This window comes from Emys orbicularis, chromosome 10 (assembly GCF_028017835.1).
Source record: "Emys orbicularis isolate rEmyOrb1 chromosome 10, rEmyOrb1.hap1, whole genome shotgun sequence".
Taxonomy (NCBI): Eukaryota; Metazoa; Chordata; order Testudines; family Emydidae; genus Emys; species Emys orbicularis.
Window position 1 is genome coordinate 89,431,089 of NC_088692.1, and position 22,499 is coordinate 89,453,587.

At 45.1% G+C, this 22,499-nt stretch overlaps 1 protein-coding gene across 4 annotated transcripts in view; it reads left to right on the top strand.

Annotated features, from left to right (window-relative positions):
- FRMD5 (FERM domain containing 5) overlaps positions 1-22,499 on the top strand; it is a 292,774-nt gene that overhangs the window by 104,416 nt on the left and 165,859 nt on the right. The window lies entirely within an intron of this gene.

The following is a 22,499-nucleotide window of genomic DNA, read 5'->3' on the forward strand; positions in this document are numbered from 1 at the left end:
GTAGGCCAGGGTTAAGTATTATCTCTCCCATTTTAGAGATGTGGAAACTGAGAACCTGATGCTCCCCACTGCCCAGTGTCCTCTTTTACACCAGTGCAAACAGCTGTCCAACTCTGACACATCTGAATCCTCCACTCACTCCCCCTGTTGGTAGCACTGAATGTCCACGTTGCACTGGTCCAAACGAAAGACTGGGAAGAATCCAGCCCAGAGATGCAGGCAGGTTAACTGACTGGTCCAAGGTCACACAGCAAGTCCATGTTGGGAGTTACTGGCTCCCATTCCCAGGATCAAATCACTAGATCCCATCTCAGAAAGCATGGTGATGGGGTGCCGTGTAAGTCCTTGGACAATGCTGTCTCGGTACATTGTGCAATTTGATATTAAAATATATATTGTCTGATTACGTCTCACTAATCCAGCCAACAGCACTGACAATACATCTAAGACTTAGGAAATGAATAATAGATATGTTAACTTCTCAACCTTCATTCTCATTGGTGGTGAACTAGTCTAGGAATAAGCGAGATTGATTTACATCCAAGCATTAGTGATGAAGGTATACCCTCTGACCAATGACTTTCTGATGACGCTGGCAATGTTGATTGTCTTTTGTAGCATTTGATATTTAATTCTAATTCAGTTGGATATGTTATTTTTTGCTGGCTTTCTGCATTAAATATTTGCATTCCTCTATGGTGTAAAATAGCTGCCAAATTCTGTCCAGAGCTTGTGAGAGAAGTGCTTTCTGCAGTTGTAATGAGTAAAAACATTCTAGGGGGGCTTTGGGATAAAATATGGTACATTAATGTAAACTCAGGACCAGAATCTGCTTTCGGATGTCCCGCTGGAAATCCAGTTTAGCTCCATTGGGACCATGGAGTTGCTCCAGATTTCCATTGGCGTTCCTGAGGTTAGAATTTAGCACTCTTGACTTCAGTGGGCTTTCATGTGATGAAAGAATTTGGGCCTGAGACATATTTTGACCCCGGGGAATAATCCTGTAAGGTTTCAGGTAAAATCCCAAGTGACCGTAGCAATGGACTGGGGGAGAGGCTCCAATGCCATGACCAGGGTTTCGGAGCTGGAAAGAGCTGACTGAGGTGGTGCAGGAAATTTAGGGCCAATGGAGCGGACAGGGTTGGGGGTTTTTCCAGCTAAGGTTGGAAAGTTAATAGCTGCTGAAAATCTCGTAGAATGTTCTGTGTTGCGGAGGCTGTTTGCAGGACACCCTTTGATGCAGTCACAAATGTCTGAATGTTAGAAGACTAAAAATTGATGTTGTACCCATAGGCCTCCAGAATTGTTCTCTCGCTGTCTGGCTGAGTGGTGTTCTCGCTGCTTAGTGTGTGACTGGGTTTCCTTTACACTCGGATTCACCTTTGATCCCATTCTTTCGAGGAGAGATGAATGACTTCGACTTTGCACAAAGGAATAGGATCATGAGATGAACAGGCAAATGCAAATCCCTCCCACTTGCTTGCTGTCAGTTATATACAGCTCTGAAAGGATTTCCCCATCTCTTGGTATGCATGTCACAAAATCGGACAGTCCCCAACCTGTATCAACTCTTCAGGGCTGCTGTTTGGAGAGGAGCTACAAGGCCGTGCCAGGATTTTAGAGCATGAGAAGCTGTATTTCTAATATTCAGTTACCAACAATCCCAAATGGTAAGAGGCCTTGATCTACAGCTGCTGGACAGCAGCAAACCGCCTCTCCTGTTACTCACCCTTTTGTATGCATTCCCCTGTCTTTAATCTGCCTCTGACCAGCCACTGGTCACAATAAACTACACCAGCTAAGAGTCAAAAACTACAAGAAATTCTAAGAAAACAAAATACATGATAAGGAATTGGTGAAAATGAAACTTTAGGGGAAGACTTTTCTCCTAGGACCCGCATTGTGAAAACTGTGGAGGTGGCTGAAATGCAGTGGGACTCCTAAGCCCTTGACAAATGCCAACGGAACGTTTTAATCAGAACTGGACATGAAAACAATGTTTATAGAAACATTTCCGTGAAATTATAAGAAAATCAGTGACAACAGATTTTTGCTTGTATTTAAACCTCTCTCTGCAGTATTCGCAACCCAGACATTGCAAGCGGAGCGAAAGCGTAAGCAGCACTCCCAGAAAGTGAATCAATCCGTCCATGTTTTCGGTTCCAGCCTTTCCTCTTTCATTCTTTTTGAAAAAAGAAAATGACACTAGCACCTATAGGTGCCAAAATTGGAGCCCCGTTGTGCAGACAAACAGGAAGAGGCTGCAGACTCTTTGGGGCAGGGACTATCTAAAGATTTCGACCCTGACTCTGTGAAGACGTATGCACAGGCTGAACTGTAAGCACTCGAGCACTCTCGTTGAACTCCGAGTTTAAAGGCAAGCCTGTGCGTAGGTCTTTGCAGGATCGAGGGTAAACTCTGCAGGATAGGGATGTCAATAGCATTTTAAAAAAGTAACCATTTAAATTATAAAAATTGTATCAGTTAAACATTTAACTGTTAATGAGTTCACCACATAGGCACGGGAACTATGGGTCCAGGGGTGCTGCAGCACCCCCACATTTTGCCCGGTTTCCAAGCTGCCACCCCGTGCCCAGAGTCCCGGCTGCCACCCCGCTCCCAGACCCAGACAGGGGCAAGGGGGCCTAGGCTGGGGTCACAGCTGGGGGTGAGCGCGGGGCCAGCACATTAGGCATTTAAACATTAACTGAATACGTTACTGGTAAGACTGATGCTTATTGGTTAACCCGTTAACATTTTACATCCCTACTTCAGGGCAGGGAAAAGTCAGGTGTTAACTCTTTCAGTTTTGGTAAACTAATGCCCTGTTAGTGACACAGGTAAGGAAGTTTGATTAGCCAAGATTTTGAAAACTACGGCCTAAAGTTAGACTCTTCAGGCCATATTTAGGCACCTAAAATACACAGCCTTATTTCTAAAGTGCTGTCCACTCAACAGTTCCCATTGAAGTAAATGAAAGTGGAAGCACTTAGCTTTGAAATCTAAGGGCCTAATTCGGTTTTACACTGAGGCCAAATTGCACTGCTCCGAGTGTGTAAAAGGCCTTTAAAATGAGTGTGTATGTAACGTGTGCCCACTTTAGGGCCCTTTTAAACTGCCAGAGCAGTGCAATGTAGCCTCAGTGTAAAGGAGATTAGGTCCAATGAGAAAAGACAAAGGGGAATAACGACAATCTCTTGAAGCAGCCTCCATGGTAGTTTCCTGATTTGGTAACTCATCCCTCAGTCGAGATTATGGTGTTCCCCAAATGATTCCTTAGACAAAATACGGGGGGCTTGTCCACACTTATAGTGCTGCTGTAGCGCTTAACGCTCAGCTGATCGGAAGGCAGTTGGGTTCAGATCCCCGAATGTGGAGTGGCGGAGATGGGCACCGTGAGGCACCCAGTGTGGTAACCAGCGATCCCGGCGAAGCTGGCAGGAGCCCTGGGGAGAGTTCTCTTTTCTTTGTGAAAGGCAGGGCGCGCTGGAATGGGTTTGCCCCGAGACAGGGCCAGCTCCAGGCACCAGCTTAACAAGCAGGTGCTTGGGGCGGCCAAGGGAGAGGGGCGGCACCTGCGGCAATTCGGGGGCGGCAGGTCCCTCACTCCCTCTAGGAGCGAAGGACCTGCCGCCGAACTGCTGCTGCCGATCACGGCTTTTTTTTTTTTTTTGCTTGGGGCGGCAGAAATGCTGGAGCCGGCCCTGCCCGAGAGAAGGGCTCGAGCCTTGGACGGTGTCGCAATTCTGGTGACGTATTCCACCACCTGAGATGTGGTAGCTGTGTTGATAGGAGAAGTCCCCCTGTCAACTTAGCACTGTCTATGCTGGGAGTTTCTCTTGTGGTTCCCCACTTTGTATTGAGCACGCAAGTTGTGGGAAGCATAATTCTCTTCTAAATGGAGGCTAGTGACCCTGCCCTTCAAGCACACAGAAGAAACAGTGTCCAACAAGGCTTCCCTCCCACGTCCTAGAAAAAATACCAAGGCCTCATATCTGCAAAGACTCATGCATGTGCTTAACTTGACATGCGTGAGCAGTGCCTGTGATTTGAATGGGACTTGTCTGCATGTGTAAGCACATGCATGAGTGTGCTGGCTCAGGGCCCACCTGGGAGCTAATCCTAAGAATCAGCAGCTCTTCTCCAACACTACTGATTTTAAAATTCCATGTTCTCTCCCTCCCCCATTAGCCCTCTTCCTTGGAGGGAACCGAGTAGCACGTTTTCTCCCCTCCTCTCGTATCTGACGTGTGGTGGTTCCAGTCACCCCCATGATGGGTATTTTTATAATGTTGCTGTTATGGGGGAATATAACTTTTGAATTTAAGAATGATACAGCATCTGATCTTGCGTGTTTCCAGCTCAGTTCACAAGGACATACCAAGCTCCCTGAGGCAGTATGTATTTATTTATTTATTTATTTATTTACTCCCTGAGGCAGTATTTACAATCCGGTTTTCTCCTGTTTCATGTTTATTATGGATATATTTAATTAAGGGAGGTAAATATTGCTGATGTGGGTTGAGTGGCCTGTTTAGTGTGAATCATTCGAAGTGTATCCGCACTACAAGATGCACCCAGAAGGGAAGAAGAAACTGTCAGACTTCATTAGCAGCCTCTCTTCACAACAAAACAGGACAGCTCGGAAGCAAAACTGGTGTTTGCCAAAAACTCTGTATCCCACAACCCAAGGTCAAATTACAAAAAATGCTGGGAAAGCCTTAAAGGCCCTATCCTGCTTACTGCAGCCTCCTCGCGAAGTCAGTGGAGTTCCAAAGTAAGGCGAGCCAGGCGTAGCCCAAAAGGTCTTTATGCAAGGACACATGCAGTTCAGTGTTAATAACTCTTTGGTTATTGCCTTTCACCCCTGTGCTTCGGCCCAGGGACAGCGGCAGATTGTTTCCCCTCGAGCTGTTTTATTGTGCAAGGCACTAGAGCTTGAAGGGTGAGTTTGCGCCTCACTTTTGACAGTCTCGTTTCTATGAACAATAGTAAAGTGGAGTTATTCCTCTCTGCTCTCCAGTTATTCTCTGGAGTATTGTTTTTATGGTAATTGGGTATCTGATAGCCACATAAGTAATCGGGGGGGAAAAAACAATTCCAGTGTATTTTATTGTGGGGTTATCTTTTAATAAGATTCATCTTTGTAATTATTTCTAGCTTTTTGCCAAATGTAACTACATTTCTGCAAACCAGGAGATCTAAAACTGTTCAGTGAAGGGATGAGATTCAATACAACCAGGATGAAAGCTGTTGCTTTTTAAAACCCTTGCTTGTGTTTTGACATTTTGTGCTGTTCGACAAGACCATGTTATTTCACGCTTGTCTTTGGGAGCGGTTTGCTTAGTTTGTCAGTGATGGAGCTTTTGTGTCCTAAAACTGCTCTTTTCAGATGTTTGCAGGTGACATTCGTGTAACATTCTACTCAGAACCAAAAGGCACTGTTACCCCTGTACCTCAACAAGCGTGAGCTTGGGTGGAGATCAGACTGTGTGTCAGCACCTTGCCACACCAGTCTGTCCACCTCACCAGCAAGCTCTTTGTGACTCTGCCCGTCTTTACCTTGCCTTGCTGGTAACAATCAGTGACACCTCCCCAGAGACATCTCCCTGCAGTCCCTCTTCCTGGATACTCAGAAATTATCAAATTCACTGCCTCCAAAGAGATAGTGCACACACCAATCAGCAGGTTTAACTTGCGGATTCACACTTACCTTGGTGCTGTTATACTGAGCTGGCTTTGTAATGAAACAAGAAAAAGTTTATTAATAAAGAATACAGATTTAAGTGATACCAGGCAAGAATAAAAGCGAGAGATGGTTACAAAGAAAACAAAACTTGCTTTCAAGTGACTATAACTTAATTTTAGCAAGTTACAATCTTTGCCTAAGCAGTTTTCCTTACTTCAGGTTACCAGCATCTCTAGTCCTCCAGGCCAGAAGATCCAACTTTCACAGAATTATAGGGTGCTGTCCCCTTTGTTCCTTAACGAGGATGTCTGTTTGCTCCCCTTATATTTCCCAAAGTCCATTGTCTTTGCCTCAAGAGCCAGGATGATTTCCTGGGAGTGCAGACTGTCCCCCAGTGTGTTCACTAAGCTGGCCCTTGTTAGCTTGATTGCTTTTTTTACCTTATATGTAAATGTACTTTCCTTGTCCTCTGGCTTAGCAAGTTTGACCCAAACAGGTACATCAACATTCCTTTGTCTAAGGCAGGCTTATTTATCAACTCTTTCCACAGTATATTTTAAGAACATATTTCTAGCGCACATACATAACTCTTTACACCCTATCCGTACATACATCACATAATAATATTAATTACCAGAGCTTTACGAGCTTTCGTAAAAGACCTTACTCAATGCATTTCTATAGTACGATAATATCATATACAATCGGTTGATTCAGTTGCTTATTTTTTGGCATTCAAACCCCCTGCTCTCCCTCTGAGGTGTCTGGACCCTGACTGTCACAACTAGTAGGAAACAGGGAAAGTCAGTGGGGTTCTGCAAGGCATGACTTGTTCAAAAAGGGGTGAAATGTATCTGTTGGAAAGGACACACTCAAGGTCATTTACATTTTTTCTTGGAATTTTGAAACTGAAATTTATTTCCTTACTCAGATTTGTTTTACCCCATTGTGGGCCTGGTCTGATGCCCATTACATCTGGTCCTGAATGCATATTATTGCATAGCTGCTTATGATGGAATGGATTCTGGAATGTATTTGGTGGATGCTAGTGGCATAGATTCTCATGTAATCACATGCATGCAGGATCTGGGCCTTTAAGAAAGACACCAAATATTGCAAAACTTGCCATAAAATTGTGAGTTGGTAACATGGTTCTTGGGGGGTGGGGGAGAGCATTACCATAGCAACAAATCTGATTCTTCATGCAACAACATGAGAACATAATGGGCCAAATTTGTCCCTGATGTAATTCCACTAGCTTTGGTGCACTTTGTCCAAGGATGAATTTTGTCCAATAATCCTAATTATAAAAGCTGACCTTCTAAATAGTAACTGTAAAGTGTGCAGGCATAAAGGGTTACGCCTGTCTGGGTTAAGAAAAAGATCTATACACAACTCAGCAACTGTTTTCTGTTCTATTTCCATTGAAGGTTTAGGGCACTGTTATCAACAACAACAAAATACCTTGGGAGATTGCTGCAAATTTATAATAAATTTTATGGATTTGATATTATTACACTATCATTATATGATGCATGTAGCACTGCCATGGTTAAATACGTTGTTATGCTGTCATATATACCTCATGCTTGCCTCCATCTATGCACATGCCGCTTTCAGCATGCAAACAATAAAATTTACATGTGAAAAACCCATTTGTGCTCTATTTTACTCTACAAAATGGGGTCTTGCATTTAAATTCCTTCATTTTCATGGGCAAGTGATGATCTGCAAGAGCAGGCATGTGCAGCTGATTACGTGGGCATTGTGGAAATTTGGCCCTCAGTATGTGGGCCAGTTCCTTAGCTGATGTAAATTGGCATAACTCTATTGAAGTGCTTGGAGCTACAGTGATTGAGACCAGTGGAGGATCTCTACAAATGCACAAGGTAACACAAAGGCTGTGCCTTAGTGGTGATATTGATACGTAACATTTCTACATAATAAACATAACTATTAGAACAGTGGCATTTGGCTCTGCCTCCTTCCCAGGGAATACCCTTTTTCCTTTGCTGCTCACCAGGCCCATCACAGGTCTAAGGTGATTTTCTCCTCACTTCTTCCTTTCTCCCTAGAGCACTAAGTGGTGATTATTTTGCCTATGGTTATAATGGATCACCACGTGTTCCCCACGCTATGCCTTCCTTTGCTTCAAAGAAACCTGACAACAGCTCGCTTTCTAATGGCCAGCTTGGGGCTAAAGAGTCTGCAGGTAAATGACTCAAGACTAAGACGGAAGGCTTTCCCTCCCGGATAACCAGTAGGTGCATGCTGCGAAGCGCTCAGGCGTGGCATGAAGTGGGCACTGCCTTGCTGTCACCTCCTGTTCCTAGCAGAACAAATTAAAAGAGAAGACTCATCTGATTATGGAAAGTAAAGTGCTGGAGGCATTGCATCAACAATCAGCGCAGGGCGGAGGGCACTCTGCTTACTTCGTTTGGGAGAAGCAGAGCTAAATTAGCCCTGGTGCGGGCTAAAGAGATTGAGCGGCTTTTCAAAGATAATAAAGCAGAGGGTCTTCAAACATGGTGACAGACCAGGTAGACTACTAGCCATGCAGCAATGCCTAGGAGGCTTGAAAAAAGCAAACGCCTGTACTGTAAAGGATGGGTGAGCTGCGTTCCTCCTTGAAGAGATCTGTGACCTTTTTACATCGTATTATAGTAAATGATATCACTCTGATTCTCAGGCCGAACAGATTGAGTTAGACATCTACCTTCAGAGCGTAGCCTTTACTGATCCTTGATGAACAAGACAGGGATCTTCTTAATGCCCAGATCATTACAGAGGAGGTAAAAATAGCTGTTTCAGATGTACAGTCTGTCGTGGCTCTGGGACCCGATGGGATCCACATAGAACCGTATAAGAATAGATGGGGCTATCTCGGCAGCCTTCCTGGCTGAGTTATTGAAAGGGACACTATCTTCCTGCGGGCCCAATTTCCCCCCCCCAGCCTTAAAATAATTAGATTTGATGGGGGAAAGCATGCTGATTTCATTTCTGTAATGATTTGACGAGGGAGCTGTGGTTTTTAAAATGATTTCAGGATTGCAAGCCATTCTTTTTTTATTTAAAATAAAATAAGTAATTGAGGCATTATAAAAATAAATAAACGAGATAGATAGCAAATACAAAAGTGAACAACTTGAATACTTTCAGCTTTTCCCAAATGTCGCAATCTGAATAAAGTTCTAGGTGCATAAACATATCGTGCTGCCTTTGCCAAAAGTCACCGCTAGTTGTGCATCCAATTTGCCTGTGCAGTCACTTGGAAATGCAGTTCTTGCACACAAATGGTAGACTCATCAAAGGAGCTGTCCATAAGTTACATAACATTTTCCCTCCCCCTATGTAACACTTTGTGACATGGCAACACACATAGTTAATGCATTACATAATTTATGATCAGCCCAAACCAGCCGCAAATCCCAACAAATATGTTAGTACATACTATTTTCTATTGCACGTTGTTTGTAAAGTAAATACAAATGGAGCTTATGTGGAGGTTAGATAGTCTTGTGAATAATCTGTGTACCTCCAAAAAATTACCCAAGAGCAATCAGAGACTGTTGTTTGTCTTGTTCATATGAAAGCAGGTGTGGGGGGGAGATGTATAGATTGTGAATTATGTTTTATCACCTACTATCTTGTCATGGTGGATGCCAAGTTTTGGGCTAAAATTCTACACAAGAGATTTCTAAACAAATTGTCTCAACAGAAACAAGGTCTGTGAAGCATTTTGGATCTAGAAACAATACCAGAAACAACTTAAAGTGCAGCCTGCATACTCTAAGTTAGTGCAAGAAAGGGCTTTTGACCATATTGAGTGGAAGCTTGTGAATAGTGCTTCTGATTGTGTACAGCGCTCTTGGATCAGTGGAAACAAATGGATTCCTAGAGGAACTCCTCAAGCTGCAGGATTTATCTGAACTCTCAGCCGGTAGCCAGAGGTGGGTGGTTTGAGTGTGTGGGGGGCTGTTTGGAATCTGGAGAGAGTTTTTGAGATGAATTTTTAATTTAATTGATGACTTATTGATTGTATTTGCCCCAGGGATTGTGAGGCGCGTGTGTGTGTAATACACGCACTCTCTCTCTCTCTCTCTCTCTCTCTCAAGAATAATAAAAAGAATGCTATTGGAGAATGTCAGCTCAGTGAGAGACACCTCACAAGGATGTCTTTGTTTAACATGCTTCTAATGACAGAGGACCTGATCCAATGCCTATTGAAATCAGTGGGAAATCTTCCATTGACTGCAGTGGGCTTTGGATCAGGTCCAGATTGTTTAGTGTAGGAGACTTGCAATGTGACAATAGTTGAGGCATATGTATAAAGGGGCAACTCAAAAAGTTTGTCTGTAGACAGAGGATATTTTCCCCTTTCTTTAGGGTACCCTATAGCTATACATTTCCAGCGGGCCCACTAAATGCCAGGTTACCGAATTAAGTTCCATGTAAATCCAAAGCTGTGCACCCCACTCACGATGCTATATATCTGCTTGGCTAGGCTTCTCCTTCAGATTACTTAATCTAGGGTCAGGTATTCAATGCTCCAGGTTATGCCAAAGATTTTAAACAATTAGAAAAAAATGATCACCTACACTTTGGGGGAAAGATATTCGTACAGGAGATGGGACTCCTTGATGCACGTACTAGAATGGATCCAATCCTGGCTTCTCAGGGGCCTCCAGTATATTCCATTTGGAGAAGCATACAAATTGTCTGGAGGATCTTTAGTGTGTGTATGGGGGGGGCAGAGCCCACCGTTAAGCTGTGTGTTCTGTAGCTGGATTCATTTGAGGTAAATGTAGCTAAGAGCTCTTAATGCTTTTCTCTGGCTCGTTTCCATGCCGGAGCCCTTTAATCATTGTCTTTGTGGTGGGTTTCTTTGCTGCTTAAAGTGAGGCATATGCTGTAGTAGAGATGTTATGTCCATTTACTAGGCTTTCTTGAATAAGTACTCGGTTTCCGCCTTGCTGGCCGTACCCTTCTTTCCCGTGCAGGGCTACCGTTGGAGTCCCTGGTAGAATGGTAGAACAAGGCCCAGTGCATGGCTAGTGGCTGGATCCCTCAACTTTTCGTTTCCAAGTTCCCTCTAGCGCTTGGGTTTAAAAAAAGTCAAGAATTTTTAGAGAGAGTCACTGCAGGGTGGGACTGATTCCTGGCCATGAGAAACAGAGCTTCAAAGACCCCATGACTTGGGAAAGGGGAAACTCCTGAGATTTAGAGCTCCATGCAGTACTGCCCTCCCCCCTTCCAGTGCATATCAGTGCATGTTGAATTGAGTGGGAATTGCTGGCACTTAGCGCCTCACAGGATTGGGCCTTAAAAAGGAAAGTGACCTGGCATGCAGGGCTGAACGAACTGGTTGTATCAAAAAGGTGTTTTTCAAATGGCAACCAAATTAGATGTTTGTAAAGATCAATCGTCTGCCTCTTGTAATCGGAATGAACAGACCTGATTTATTGCATAATTCATATGCATTATTTCCTCCCTGAATTTTCCCACATAGGTATTTCACATAATGTAATATTTATTACTTATTTGATTTAAAGCAAGAAGCTTCCATCATTTATTAAAAACCAATAAAATGTTTCTTCAGGCGATATGGTTAGAAAAATGATAGGCCCCTGCTTATTCCTGGATTGGGTTTACATTCTGGTTAAAAGGTTTTTCTCATGTGGTTTTGTGCCTATTGTGACAGACATTGCAACTGCATGCAGTGTCTTTGGAGACCATATTGTATTAAGTGTATGAATGGTTTATGTATGCAACTCCCTGGGGGAAGTTGAACTATGAGAGACAATTAAGGTGAATCAGTCAAGTTGTAAACAACTCCAGAGAGGTAACCACCTGGGGGAGGCTTCTTTATACTGGTTCAAACTGGATTTGCCAGAAAACAACAGACTTTTGGCATTAAAAAGGCTGCATTTAAAGTGACTCGGGGCCTTGCAGAAGGGATGGAAGGACTTTGGTCTGCTAGGCCCCTGTAAGACTGATGGGTGACTCCTGGTGTGTTTAGTGTGTGTTTTAAATCGGTTTCTTGTGTTTATATATATATATATAATTGTTTTACTGTGTAATGCTTTTACCTTAAGAATAAATGTGCTTGCTTAGAAAGAGCTGTATGGTAACTTGTAACTGCTGGCAATACACCGGTCGTAGCCGTCAGAGACAGCAATGCACAGGCACTGGCCTTTCGGCAGACTGGCTTGCTGGGGATCTCGCAGTGTAAGGCAGGGAGCTGTGCAGCCTTAACGTCCCCATCAGACGAGAGAGAGACACAGGTTCCTGCCCAGAGATGTGTGGTGGGTGGAGACCTGAGACCTTAGAGACCTACAGGTGGAGTTATGACCGATCTGATCTGACAGGTTGCTTTACAAGCAGTTAATTGACAATTTGACCCTCTGAGAACTCAGATCAAACCAAAAGCACCTCCCCAGTCGTTTTGCTGCAGCAGGTGCCATATTCCATAATGGTAGCGGTGTAGCAATGAGTGTATAAATCACATGCCAACAGTAGTGTGGTGGGGAACCAAGATCTCTGTTTACTGTTGCATGTGGAGTAATCTAGTGTTTCAGATTTACATACTCAGTTTATATTAATTTAAATCAGATGCTTCATCTGAAGTGTCCTTCTCTGAAGATGGGAAATTCTAATCCACGGATCTTGGCAGTTTTAAAGCCTTTACAGCAGTCTGAGCTTTAAATAAGTTTTTGCAGGAGATAACCTTAACTTCAATAATCCTGCAGCCTAATATAATGTAATGTGTATTCAGATAAAAGATGGATTAAATGCTCACGGTTATGTGTAGAATTCAGATTTCTCACCAGGTACTTCTGCTATGAATTGGTAACAGTCCTGCGTAGCATGCCTAAAGTCTCAGGTGTGTGCACTGGGTGGATGATAGCTAGGTGAACGCCTAAATTAGGTAAACTGGTTACACTGGTGAAGTGGTTAAATGTGACTCCTCTCCAGTTCCACGGGGCCAAGGTTCTGCAGAATTTGGAGCACCTGCTTTCCATGGCATGGCCCATAGTCTTTATCCGTGACCAACTTAATGATGTTAAAAGTACCTCTGGTGCAACATCCTTCCCCCTTCCAGAGAAGGGTTTTGGGCAGGTGGGTGAACCACAAGTTATTGGGCTCCACAGTGGCACTTCCATAGTAAGGACCGGGGATTCCTTCCATTGGAGGAGTTGCTGGGTGAAATGTGATGGCTTATGTTATGTAGGCCAGGCTACATGACCTAATGGTCCCTTCTGGTCTTCAAATCTATGACAGGACAGCAAACAGTACAGAGAGGCCAGCTCTGTGTAAACATCTCTATAGCACTTCCCTGCAGGTTGGTCCGTCTATCTGTCTAGCTAGCTGCTTTACGGGGATATGTATGATTGGGAGGCTGCACCCCTGAGCTCCATTGGGAGCCCCTAAATCCCTCCTCCCAGGGAGAATGTTTAGGCAGAAACTCTTCTGGGAGGACCTCAGTGCTCAGTCCCTGTCTTGTATCCTCGATGGGAAAACTCACAATGTAGTTCTGAGGTGGTTCACAGTGGCTGGGAATGCAGGCCCAGGCAGAGCCGGAGCCAGCAGCCAACAGGGGGGGATCAGGAAGGAATTGCAGTGTGAAGGTGGAGTCTGCTTTCGGAACCCACAGCTTTACCTGACCCGCTGGTGTTTGGCAGTATCTGGACACTTGACCTCATAAAATGACATTGTCAGCTCAAATTTACCCAGTGAAAAAATTCACTTTTCCCAAGCCGGCGACCAAAGGACGTACTTCTATGGTGTATTTTTTAATTCTAAAAACTTTAACACTCTGCAGCAATGGTAAGTGCTACAGTGTCATAGTAACAGAGCATGTGAGACTGATGGCAGAGACTGACTGTCGCAGAAAAAGGAGAATATAAACAAAGAGTGCGGCTGCAGGAAAATGAATTTAGACGTTTCAAATAAGTTTTGTGATATTGCAAGATGTTGATTGTAACATAGATAAGAGCATTTGTTTTAACTTGACAGCATCCCTTTAATATTCCAGCCGAATTCTAACTGGATGAATATAGTCCATTTGCCTAAAATTCCCTCTCTAGTTTCACTAGGATAAAATATTCTTCTTTCCTTGGTCTGAATTGTTGCAAAGTGCTGCTCTGGGCTCTGCAGCTGCTGTTAGTTTAGACCCCAGAGGTGGGTGAATTTCTGTAGTGGGTGAAAAGATACCTATGTATGTAGGGCCAAATTCTACCCTTTGGCCCATGTATTCAGTTCTTGCAGAGGTCAGTGACTATAGATGTGTACGTATCAGAGGGGTAGCCGTGTTAGTCTGAATCTGTAAAAAGCAACAGAGGGTCCTGTGGCATCTTTAAGACTAACAGAAGTATTGGGAGCATAAGCTTTCGTGGGTGAATGCCCACTTCATCAGACGCAAGACATTCACCCACAAAAGCTTATGCTCCCAATACTTCTGTTAGTCTTAAAGGTGCCACAGGACCCTCTGTTGCTTTTTATAGATGTATACGTATCTGAGGTAAGAAAATGGGGACCATATTTGATAAATTGTTGGTAGGTGACTTGTGAAGTTTGTCATGAACATTGGGATTCTTGGATCAAAGGAACCAGAAATGCACTGTCCTCATCCCTAACACTCTTGCTTTCCAGACTACTAATTCTGACATTATTCTGCGGTAGATTCTAATCTAGGTTGTACTCACAAGAAGAGCTGTCAACATACAGGAGTAACCAGTGTAAATGCTCTTTCGTACACGTTATTCTGCATTTTGTCTACTTTCATTTTGCTTTATGCTACTTCCAGGGGCCTCCAGGAGAAGGCAGTAGACATGTCCCTCGTCAGGGAGTCTTCGTAACAGACAGATCTTCTTGAAGAGGATGAGGGGATAGAAGGAGATGGGGTCAAAGCCAGGAGTGGGGCTTGAGAACGTGACCAGTTGGTCTCAGAGCCTGCTATCGAGTGGTTCCATGCCTGACCACCTGTGGTTTGAACTAGAATTGGTGCCGTGCTGAAGCAGTGCTGGCTCAGTGGCGTGCCATCAGCATTGTCTCTCCAAAGCCTGTTCTGTACCCCGCTGGGGTAGCTATGGTTTTACTTACTTCAGTAATTCTCCTAATTAGTTGCTTTACAAATCCACGTGATTGTTTGAGGTAACAAAGGCAGAAGCGCGGAGATGTGAGAAAGTGACAGCTGCATTGATCCCTGAATGCCAGGCAGAGGCAAAGCACCACCAAGTTCACTATCTACCTCTAGTCATGCTGGGAGGAGATTATATCCCATTTATTTCCCCCCAGTAACTATTTGTTCAGACAGGCCCTGTCAGGCAGCATGCAGGCTCAGCAGCGGAGCCCTGAAGTTTGTGTCAGGAGAATTATTGCAGTGTGTGCGGGGAGGGTTCAAATGACATCTCTGTCATTTTGCTGTAATGTTTTATTGTCTGGCTAAAAACATTGCAATAATTAAAAGGAATGACCTTGCTTCACTTCGTGTAATGAAACTTGTCATTACCTCAGTCCATTTTGGGGAGCTTTCCTTGGCTCCTCACTGCTGAACGGTCAGGCAGAAAGCTGCAGCTTGTGTCTTTGCTTCTGATGAGAAAGGAAAACCCCTGCCTCTTGTGCAGAGCTGCCCAGGTGATGTCTGCACCAGGGTGGTTTACCTAAAATTGGCCACTCTTCCCACCACCAGAGCAGCCAAACTGCCGGTTGCAACTGTGGGAAATTTTTGGAAAAACATCCCTGAGAATGCTGTAGTGAAAGTGTTGGTCTCTCTTCTGGGGACTGATCCTGTGCCCATTGAAGCCAACGGAAAGATTCCCATTGATTACAATGCATTTAGGACCCGGTTTGCAGCACCAGACCCCTTTGTGTGCCTCCCTCCGGCTTTGTGGCCCTGTGTTGATGGGCAGAAAGGGGTGTGTTCGCTCAGTTGATTTAGCGTGAGACAATTGAAAAGCCCTGTTATGAGGCAGGCACACGTGTCTGAACCAGCATTGCCCGGCTGTGTGTTGTAGCCTTGACTCCCCGCTAGGGTTCACCTCGACCAGTTAATACATGATAAAACTACAGCTTGTCCGGTCTACACTAGGGCTCTGAAACATGTTGGCAGATGTGTTTTAAAAACACATCTGTTTGCCTAGTGTAGACGTAAGCCTGAGAGTACAGGCAGTTCCTGCTGGCAGGTCAGGAACCAGGCAAACAGTCTCCTTGTCTGAGAGTGCTGGACCTGAGTAGACAGCTTTGTGTGTCTGGTCCTCTGCTGACAGCACAGACCAGCCTCGTATTATGGCAACGTCTGCTCCAGCATTGCCCTGACCCTGTTTTCAGAATCCGTGATGGGACATATGGGCCAGGAGCAAATATTATTATTTTCTCTCCGCGTCTCTCTCCGACACACATGTACACACACATGGAGAAAATGCAATGTAGATTTTTTTTCTAAATTTCATGAAAATGATGAGACTGCAAAAGCAAAATTAAATATATTGGATTTGATTCTTTTTAAAAATCTCAGTCACTTTTGAAGCATTGTTGTTTTCACCCATCTGGAAAGGGCACGATAATACGAACACATTTAACGTTTGACGTTGAGGTAGTGTGTCGGCGTACAAACACATAATGAGAGGCCGTCCCCACCCCAAAGATCTTATTTCAATAGACAGGACAGACAAAAGCTGGGAAGGGAAAACAGAGGCTCAGAGAAGTGAAGGGATTTTCCCACGGTCACAGCTGGGAGTAGGATGCAGGTTTCCCGAGCCTCAGACCAAGACCCTGTCCACTGCCTCCTAAGGCTAGGATCTCTGTACGTGCTCACATAGGCAGGTGGAATTGTGGATGCCGCAGACGCATGCTGCTGTTAGCACGCGTTCCTGAGACCCAGTTATGCACGAGTACATGATTTTAGTGGTTATACTCCTATGAGTAAAGTTACTGTGGTGTGTGTTTGCAGGTTTGGGCCCCAGAATGTAAGTTCATTGGTACAAGGACTGTATGTTATACTTGCATCTAAAGTGGCATGTGCCCTTAGGGCACTACGTAAGTAATAATTATTGCTAAACATCCCATGTTCAATAGGAATTTTGAAGAAATTAGCTAGGGGCATACAGGTAACGTGCTTTCTGAGTAACCTCAAAATCCTAGCTAACCCTCCCCATGTCTGTTGACGTGGCATGTAGTTCTCAGGAGCCTGAATCTTTATAGCACATCCACTGTATGTTGTGAGATCCTTTTTCAGAGTATCTAAGAAAGGAGTTGATATATTATTCATACCTGCAATAGCAAATGAGGAAATTTAAACCATAAAACTTCTGTACTTTCAGTAACGTAAAGATTGTAACTGTCCAAGCATGAAATTAATACACTCGGACTGATAATCTGTTCTTAATTCATCCCATTATACTGCCTGGCATGGCATATCCCCGATTGCTGAGAGCAGCAGGCTGGGAACCAGGATTCCTGGGTTCCGTTCCTAGCTTTGCTACTGACAGGCTTCGTTACCTCGGGAAAGTCATTTTAAGCTCAAATTTTCTAAAGCAGCCACTACTTGTGCTGTTTCCGTTTTGTGATGCTGGACATGAGAGACCAGCTCACAGAAATGCTCAGCACCAAATGTCTGTTTGAAGCCATTGAGAACTGAGTGTCACACGCTGCTGAAAATCAGACCCTAAGTGTTACAGTTTTGTCACCCAACCAGGGAAGCATCCAAAATGAGTGGACACTGTTGGGGCCTTTTACCCCAGTTCCACAGCCACAGAAACTGGGCTACTTCCCTAACTCCCTGGGTTGTTGTGAGCGTGTGACACATGTACAGCTGCTCAGTTGAATAGTGCCAACTGCAGCCAATGCACAGTAGTTTTATATGGCTGATGGCTGCACTCCTGAAAGACGGTAGATTGCCAGCGCAGGAGGCTGGCGACCTTTATTACGCCACAGCACAAAGTACGGCACAGGCAGCAGCAGCAGCGCAGGCTCCCCGTGCTGCTCTGCCCTGGAGGGGCCGTTGCTAGGAATAGGAGGCTGGTTCAGTCCCTAGACTCAATCCACTCCTTGGATGCCCTTTGGAGGCTCCCAGTAAGGGTACCATTTGGTTTCAGCTGGGGTGGTGTTTTTTGTGTTGTGGACATCTGTGCATTAGGAATGGACTGAGCTCATCAAGGCCATCAGATAACCACACAATGGAACAACTTTGTTATTGCCAAAACAGAATGGGGAACATAGTGGTGAAAGTCTTTGTGGCCCATGACCAATCTCTGGCCATCCCCAAGAGCTCTGCGCATTAAGTGTTACACGTAGATATTACAGGTATCTAAAAAAATCTAGGTGATCAGACATGCCAAGGTGTTGAAAAATCTAGGCACAGCAATGTGGCTTTAAAACCGGTTCAGTCGTAGCTCCGAATTGCCTGGCATTTGTGGTTTTGAGTCAGACCCTTATGTGTGGTGAATGTTGTTTTGGTGGTGCGGTGTTTTTCCCTTTGTTATGCAACACCCTGAGAGTAAGTGATGGAGCAGGTAGACGGTTAAATTAAATACCAGGTCTTAAAGGTTTTTACCTGCTACTGCAAGATTCTCACCTTTTCCCTTTTCTGCAAATGCAGCCATAACTGAGTGATGTGTTTCTTTAAGCAATCAAACCCCCAGGATGCACGGTACAGACTAATTTTCAGCTTCTGGACAGGATGGGTCACCAGATTTCCTTTTTATTGAGTCAAGCTGGGGACCCTTCTTTTCTCTGAAAGGTAAACACCTTCATGTAAAGTCACCCTGCTGCTGCATTGAGGATTTTAGTATGCAGCAAAGCCACAGATCGTTTCATCCCCAGCATTTACCTAATTTCACTCTGGGGAATTTAGCATGCAGGGAGTGTTGCATGCTCTGTGCCTACTGTATGTATGGAATTAGATTATTATAGATGTGCTGAGGAAAGAAATAAACTGTCTGCAATAAGATTAGCCTGGGTTAGATCACATGTCACCAAAATAAAATGCAGAAAGCGCTCCTGCATCTAGAGAGCCAGGATGCATTTCCTAGGAGCAGTGCTCTTGCTTCGTCACAGCAGGGAATGGATTTGGGGCTTTACAAAGAGGTTTCTCTTTTAAATTCTCTTTCAAGAGGTTCTGTTAGAGCTGAATGGACCACTCTGTTGTGCCCCTCTCCTAAACACCCATGTGTGTGTGCGCGCGCACACACACACACCCACACACCCCTCTCTGTGTCCACCATTAAAGCCCTAGGTCTCGACAGCTGTCCTTGTCTCTGGAGAGGCCCAGTGCCGACGCCTTTCAAATCAAAGCCCATCACATCCTGTTCTTAACTATCTGGACTTCATTGACCTTGGGACTGAGGATGGTGTTTATGTGGCATTCCCATCCCCAGAATGTATTTAGGATTAAACTAATAGGGTTCTATAGAAATTACCCTAAACGCCCATCACATTTAATGGAAAAATAATGCATATTATTCAATTCTTAACTCAGCCTGTTAAATTGAATAGACAATTCTATCTCTTCTGTAGCATTCGATAGGCTACTTTAGAAATACAGAAAGGTTATAATTTTCTGTGCAATTACATAGGAGTTTCCCATAAGAGATGGGATGCTTAATTGAAGTTTCCTGATTTCCATGGCTTTAAATATCAAATATAACATTCCATTAGGATGGTTTTAAACTATATGGGACCTGATTTTTCAAACTGGTCTTAATCAAGCCTCCTGTTTTGGTCCCTGCAGTTCTTTGTGGGTGTTTTTTATGTCATTTGGACATCTGCCTGCCTTACCTGGCTGCACCTGCATATCATGTAGCTAGAGAGCTAAATGACTCAAAAAGGGAGGCCCATATTAAGTATGAGAATCTGGAAGTAAGTGGGAGTGGAACAGATTGATATCAATTCCCAGTCTTTATTATCCCCTAGTTTTAAAGATGCCTGGCCGCTTGCTTTATTCCTTCTTTTCTGAGCCATCGTCCTGTGCTTGGTGCCCGAGGCAAAGTGCTATTGCTAAGGTGTTATGGAAGCTGAGGGGGGAGCCCTGAACAGGGGAGGCAGCATTGTGAAGTGCTGACACTCAGAGCTACCATTTCAGCGCAGTAACGGAATGTCACACTGCCAAAATGCAGCGTTCCTTCCCCTGTCTCCTTTTTAGGGGGTCCCCTATGGGCCGTGGGCAAGGGGGCGGGGAAGGGAGTGCTGTCACACACAGGGAAGATCCTACACTTCTGATGGCTGTGAAACTTTTGCTTTTCTTGCTTTACATTGTGTTTCTCTTTGTAGTGTTCGGTCCTGAACATGGCTGGAGTTTGCTGACGTGTCTTTCACGTGAGCGCTCTGAAAATCCCAAGACTCTGCTTCTCGTGGCCGTTTTGGAGTGAAGCTGTCAATCCACAGAACCACTCCGAACATGGCACTTTGTGGAGGAAATGCATTTTGCCCTCTCGGGTTAATCCGGAAGGTGGTGTGTGGCGTTCGTGTATGACTGCCCAGTGGGAGAAGAAAGGCCAGGCTCTCTTTAAAAAAAACACAACAACAATAACAAAAGCAGTTGTAGAACTCGGACTGTCCAGCCGAAGCCGAGCTGAGCAGCGTGTTAGACGAGCAATCGGCCCCAGCTGGCTCGTTCAGTTGGTGCTTCCCAGGAATTAGTTTTAAGCAGCCATTGACCAGCAGAGGCCACCTCACTTCTCCTTACGTAAATAAACTTGCAGGCCAAGTAGTAAATAGTGTTGATGATCATGGGGTTGGGGTCTGGGTCCCTGCACTCCACAACCCAGGAGTGAGCCGAAGAAAGAGATGCCTTAACTTAATGTGATGGGTGTGGCATGCAGGCAAACAGACGGGCCTTTATTGCCTGATGTGGCCCCGGGTCACACAGCAGGGGTCAGTGCCATGGCTACTGCCGTGGCAAATGGCTACTTCTGTGCTTTTGCAGCCTGGAGTCTTTTGCATTATTTACAATTCCCTGCATACCAACAGCACGAGAGCCCACAGGGCAGCGAATAGCCCTGGGCATCTGATTGGTTGTAAGGATGTGCCAGGGTTGGCTGGGCACGTCAGTTTTCAGAAGGCTGTTTTTTAAACACCTAATGTCAAATAATATGGAGAGAAGCCACATTTTGGTATATACTTGCATATAGCTGCTTTGGTTGTGTGTGCATGCAGTGAGCAGAGGGATGAAAACTGACCTCTCCTAAACCAGCTTGGCCAGAAGCCTGGCAGTTGTGGGAAAAGAAAAACACCCAGCAGCCCAGGATAAAAGTTTCAGTGGAGTTGCAGCAGAGATGGATTTGGGTCTTCAGGCAAGAGCATGCTGGGAGTAAATTTAAGGAATGTGCCCCCCCCATTTCAAATAGGTATGGGAAGAAGCCCACTAGCCTTAGGAATATTAACTATCAGGATTCATACCCAGAGAAACACATTGTTTCAAATTCATTATCTCCATAGTGCCATGCTGCTCCTGGGACATGGGGACCATCTTACAGTGGGGCAGAAAATAGCCGTCTCAAGAGAAGAACTGCAGTAGCTGTAGTGAGGACCATGAGAAGCATGTGAGAACCTGGTTGTAGGAGAGTTCAGTGCTGGGAGAACTTCCAGCCGGAGAGGCTGAGAGTCACCTCAGAGGAGTCCAGCTACCGCTGGGTGCTGAAGAAGGCATTATGTCCCCAAAGGATTCCTTAATAGTGAGAGGGGAAATCCGAAGACGAGGCTAAAGCCTTTTCCAATACAGGGCCCTTGATGTCTAGGGACACAGGGGCTGTAGCTTAACTTTTACATGGAAGTGCTGGTGTCTCTGCCACAGCTGGATAGATTCTAGTCCAGGGCAGATGTCCAAAGGTTCAGTGAATTTGACATACACGTATCAAACTAACTAAACACTTGAGGGACTTTTTATAGCTCGGCCTTAGCTCCAGGATGGTTTTCCACTCCCCTCTACGGCAGCAGCGGTACCCTGGGAAGTAGCCTGGGCAGCTGTCTTCCTTCCCCAGGACTCCCTGCCCTCCCACCTCACCTGCAGTCCTCTTCCAGGTTAGGGATCAAGGGAGGATGGGGCCAACCCCACAGCTGCACCACTGGGCGTTTCTGAGCCTGCTGCTGCCTCCCAGGAGTCTCGCAGTCCTGGGCCTTCGAGTTAGAAATGCCACCGCTTGGGATGCTCTAAAACCTACGAGATTTGTGTCTTTCCAAGGAGGCGTCGTTCCCAGGGGCCGGGAAAGCCATAGCTAGCAGTGGGCTGAGACCCTGACACCAGAATGTGAGGGGGCCTAGAAGGGAGAAGGTGATTTCACTGAATGTACCTAACCCTCCAGAATGGTTGGGTTTCTTTGGAGGGATGGGTGCGGGTTTGGGCTGGTCCTTATTGCAGTCACCCCAGTTAGTCTTCTGAGTGTGGTAGGTCAAATGTAAAAAGGTCCTAAAGCTGGAACAGAGTCCAACCTGACTCAGCCCTTGTCTTGCCTTCTAGTCATGTCAATCGCCAGCCCTGCCGAGCCTGGCCTAGAATATTAGCAGAGTTTCTAGTGCAGCAGCGTCTGTGCGTGCTGTGCTTCTGCATTCATTTGTATGGGAGCCATGCTGCAAAAGCAGCTAGCATGGGACTGCAGCACTGTCTCCTACAGAAAGGAGCCGTATTGCAGTTGGTGTTTTCCTGCAGGTAAGCCTTCCCCTTTGAGCTCCAGTTTAACTTGATGGGTTTTAATGAGAGCCATACAGAGCAGTGAAAATTACAAGGCTACGAAGCAGAGACCAATTTAAGAACAGCCCCCAGGATACCTGGATCAGCTTAGGGGAACCAAGCACAAGGCAAGTGCCCCTTAGCACC